Genomic DNA, 5,000 nt, shown 5'->3' with positions numbered 1-5,000 from the left:
GTCTCGGGCAGCATCGGCTGCGTGCACGGCCTCGTCGAGGCCAAGGCATTTTTGTGGCCGATGAGAAGGGACCGCGAGACCGTCAAATACCGAGAGACTTGGCCGGGCCAAGCCCGCAACCGCAGCTTCTGCTCGCACCACCCCAGGGAGCCGTTGCCCGATTCAGGGACTTGGTCTGGGGTCTAGGGCAGCATCCGCCGCGTGCACGGGCTGGAGCTCGGCTCCCTTTTTTTGCATGCAAGCCAACCGATCGAGGCCATGGGCGCCTGCCGGTCACCGGAGCAACCAGTCGCCGGACAAAAATCGCCGGAAGGCATGCACGCCCTGTATTTCGTTCGAGGGACGTTGGCCGGGGTGCACGCAATGGGAGGCCCATCGCGCACACCTACTCCCCCCGTGGGGGGGGGAGAGGGGGTGCCGGACCACCACCCCCTAAAGAGCATTAGAGATTTTACAGATATGCTACCAGTAGACGTTAAAATGTCTGAAACGGGGACACTTTTTCCAAACAAGCAAATCCCACACTGAGGGTGCGCAGGTGCCGATGGTGGTCGAGGCATGTGCCCGCAACAAGGGCCAACGCGAGCCGATGGTGGTCGAGGCAACCGCCCGCACCAGCTCGAGGCATGTGCCCACACCAAGGCCCGGCATGTATCGATGGTGTTCGACGTAGGGGCCATCTTCTGCTGATGGTGGTCGAGGCAAGAGCCCGCACCAAGGGCCAGCGTGTGCCCATGGTGCTCGAGGCAACCGTCCGCACCAGGGCCTAGCGTGTGCCGATGGTGGTCGAGGCAACCGCCCGCACCAGGGCCCAGCGTGTGCCGATGGTGGTCGAGCCAGGAGCCCGCACCAAGGGCCGGCTTGTGCCGATGGTGTTCGGGGCAACCGCCAGCACCAGGGCCCTGCGTGTGCCGATGGAGCTGGGGGCAACCGCCCGCACCAGGGCCCAACGTGTGCCGATGGTGGCTGAGGGAACCGCCCGCACCAGGGCCCAGCGTGTGCCGATGGTGCTGGGGGCAAGCGCCCGCCCCAGGGCCCAGCGTGTGCCGATGGTGGTCGAGGCAAGCGCCCTCACCACCCCGAGCGTGTGCCGATGGTGGTCGAGGCAACCGCCCGCACCAGGGCCCAGCGTGTGCCGATGGTGGTCGAGGCAAGCGCCCGCACCAAGGCCGAGCGTGTGCCGATGGTGGTCGAGGCAAGCGCCCGCACCAGGGCCCAGCGTGTGCCGATGGTGGTCGAGGCAAGCGCCCTCACCAAGGCCGAGCGTGTGCCGATGGTGGTCGAGGCAACCGGCCGCACCAAGGGCCGGCGTGTGCCGATGGTGTTCGAGGCAACCGCCTGCACCAGGGCCCAGTGTGTGCCGATGGTGGTCGAGCCAGGAGCCCGCACCAAGGGCCGGCTTGTGCCGATGGTGTTCGGGGCAACCGCCCGCACCAGGGCCCTGCGTGTGCCGATGGTGCTGGGGGCAACCGCCCGCACCAGGGCCCAGCGTGTGCCGATGGTGCTGGGGGCAAGCGCCCGCACCAGGGCCCAGCGTGTGCCGATGGTGCTGGGGGCAACCGCCCGGACCAGGGCCCAACGTGTGCCGATGGTGGTCGAGGGAACCGCCCGCACCAGGGCCCAGCGTGTGCCGATGGTGCTGGGGGCAAGCGCCCGCCCCAGGGCCCAGCGTGTGCCGATGGTTATCGGGGCAACCGGCCGCACCAGGGCCCAGGGTCTGCCGATGGTGCTCGAGGCAACCGCCCGCACCAAGGCTCAGCATGTGCCGATTGTGATCGAGGCAACAACCCACACCAGGGCCCAGCTTGTGCCGATGGCGGTCGAGGCAAGTGCCCGTACCGAAGGGCAGCCTATGCCGATGATGGTCGATGCATGTGCCATCACCATGCGTCATCATGTGCCATTGATGGTCGAGGCCTTGGCCGAAGTTCGATTTTGAGCCACGGTGCCCATGCTTGGCTCCAGCATGTGCTGGTGCCGCATTTTTTTCACTCGGGACAGCATCGCCGGAGCATCGCCGGAGCATCGCCGGAGTACCGCCGGAGAACCTGACCGGCGGCATTGGGGTTCCGGCGATTGGGAGGGGGGCCGGGGGGGTGTGCGCACATGATGTGCGATGGGTGCTGGTACTTGGCCTTGTGTTGGCCCCCTATCCCTCATCAAACCTCTGAGAATTCACACCCCCTTAAAGAGCATTTGAGATTTTACAGGTTTGCTACCAGTAGCCGTTAAAGTGTCTGAAATGGGGACACTTTTTTCAAACGGTCACAAAATCTTCTCCACTTCGAGTTTTTAGCTGAATTTTTTTGTGCATGCCAACAAAAATAGAAGGATCATGCCTACAAAATTTGGGGCCAAAAATCCTTATAAAAAAATTTTAAAAAATCCCGAACCGCAAAAAGTTTCGAAAATCGTGAAAAATAGAAAACGAGTCATCTTCCAACGAAACTTCACGTGAAGGCTTAGGGGACCATTGTATGAATTTACAAGCCATAAAAATGGCATTGGCACGGCAGAAATTCGAAGATGTGCCTAAACCCACCAGGGCCCAGCGTGTGCCGATGGTGCTCGAGGCAACCGCCCGCACCAGGGCCCAGTGTGTGCCGATGGTGGTCGAGGCAACCGCCCGCACCAGGGCCGATAGTGTGCCGATGGTGCTCGAGGCAACCTGTCGCACCAGGGCCCAGCGTGTGCCGATGGTGATCGAGGCAACCTGCCGCACCAGGGCCCAGCGTGTGCCGATGGTGGTCGAGGCAAGCGCACGCACCAGCGCCCAGCGTGTGCCGATGGTGCTCGAGGCAACCGACCGCACCAGGGCCCAGCGTGTGCCGATGGTGCTCGAGGCAACTTGCCGCACCAGGGCCCAGCGTGTGCCGATGGCGCTCGAGGCAAGCTCCCGCACCAGGGCCCAGCGTGTGCCGATGGTGCTCGAGGCAACCTGCCGCACCAGGGCCCAGCGTGTGCCGATGGTGCTCGAGGCAACCTGCCGCACCAGGGCCCAGCGTGTGCCGATGGTGCTCGAGGCAAGCGCCCACACCAGCGCCCAGCGTGTGCCGATGGTGCTCGAGGCAACCGACCGCACCAGGGCCCAGCGTGTGCCGATGGTGCTCGAGGCAACTTGCCGCACCAGGGCCCAGCGTGTGCCGATGGCGCTCGAGGCAAGCTCCCGCACCAGGGCCCAGCGTGTGCCGATGGTGCTCGAGGCAACCTGCCGCACCAGGGCCCAGCGTGTGCCGATGGTGCTCGAGGCAAGCGCCCGCACCAGGGCCCAGCGTGTGCCGATGGTGGTCGAGGCAACCGCCCGCACCAGGGCCCAGCGTGTGCCGATGGTGGTCGAGGCAACCTGCCGCACCAGGGCCCAGCGTGTGCCGATGGTGGTCGAGGCAACCTGCCGCACCAGGGCCCAGCGTGTGCCGATGGTGCTCGAGGCAACCGACCGCACCAGGGCCGAGCGTGTGCCGATGGTGGTTGAGGCAAGCGCCCGCACCAGGGCCCAGCGTGTGCCGATGGTGGTCGAGGCTGCCGATGGTGGTCGAGGCAACCTGCCGCACCAGGGCCCAGCGTGTGCCGATGGTGCTCGAGGCAACCGACCGCACCAGGGCCGAGCGTGTGCCGATGGTGCCGAGGCAAGCGCCCGCACCTGGGCCCAGCGTGTGCCGATGGTGGTCGAGGCAACCTGCCGCACCAGGGCCCAGCGTGTGCCGATGGTGGTCGAGGCAAGCGCCCGCACCAGGGCCCAGCGTGTGCCGATGGTGGTCGAGGCAACCTGCCGCACCAGGGCCCAGCGTGTGCCGATGGTGCTCGAGGCAACCGACCGCACCAGGGCGGAGCGTGTGCCGATGGTGGTCGAGGCAAGCGCCCGCACCAGGGCCCAGCGTGTGCCGATGGTGGTCGAGGCTGCCGATGGTGGTCGAGGCAACCTGCCGCACCAGGGCCCAGCGTGTGCCGATGGTGCTCGAGGCAAGCTGCCGCACCAGGGCCCAGCGTGTGCCGATGGTGGTCGAGGCAACCGCCCGCACCAGGGCCCAGCGTGTGCCGATGGTGATCGAGGCAACCGACCGCACCAGGGCCCAGCGTGTGCCGATGGTGCTCGAGGCAACCTGCCGCACCAGGGCCCAGCGTGTGCCGATGGTGGTCGAGGCAAGCGCCCGCACCAGGGCCCAGCGTGTGCCGATGGTGCTCGAGGCAACCGACCGCACCAGGGCCCAGCGTGTGCCGATGGTGCTCGAGGCAACCTGCCGCACCAGGGCCCAGCGTGTGCCGATGGTGCTCGAGGCAAGCGCCCGCACCAGGGCCCAGCGTGTGCCGATGGTGCTCGAGGCAACCGACCGCACCAGGGCCGAGCGTGTGCCGATGGCGGTCGAGGCAAGCGCCCGCACCAGGGCCCAGCGTGTGCCGATGGTGGTCGAGGCAACCTGTCGCACCAGGGCCCAGCGTGTGCCGATGGTGGTCGAGGCAAGCGCCCGCACCAGGGCCCAGCGTGTGCCGATGGTGCTCGAGGCAACCGACCGCACCAGGGCCCAACGTGTGCCGATGGTGCTGGGGGCAACCGCCCGCACCAGGGCCCAGCGTGTGCCGATGGCGATCGAGGCAACCGCCCGCACCAGGGCCCAGCGTGTGCCGATGGTGGTCGAGGCAAGCGCCCGCACCAGTGCCCAGCGTGTGCCGATGGTGGTCGAGGCAAGCGCCCGCACCAGGGCCCAGCTTTTGCCGATGGTGATCGAGGCAACCGGCCGCTCCAGGGCCCAGCGTGTGCCGATGGTTATCGGGGCAACCGGCCGCACCAGGGCCCAGGGTCTGCCGATGGTGCTCGAGGCAACCGCCCGCACCAAGGCTCAGCATGTGCCGCTGGTGATCGAGGCAACAACCCACACCAGGGCCCAGCTTGTGCCGATGGCGGTCGAGGCAAGTGCCCGTACCGAAGGGCAGCCTATGCCGATGATGGTCGATGCATGTGCCATCACCATGCGTCATCATGTGCCATTGATGGTCGAGGCCTT

This window comes from Durio zibethinus, unplaced genomic scaffold, assembly GCF_047325235.1.
Source record: "Durio zibethinus cultivar Kanyao isolate XHJ-2024 unplaced genomic scaffold, ASM4732523v1 HiC_scaffold_3, whole genome shotgun sequence".
NCBI lineage: Eukaryota > Viridiplantae > Streptophyta > Magnoliopsida > Malvales > Malvaceae > Durio > Durio zibethinus.
Note: the sequence above shows the minus strand (reverse complement) of the source record.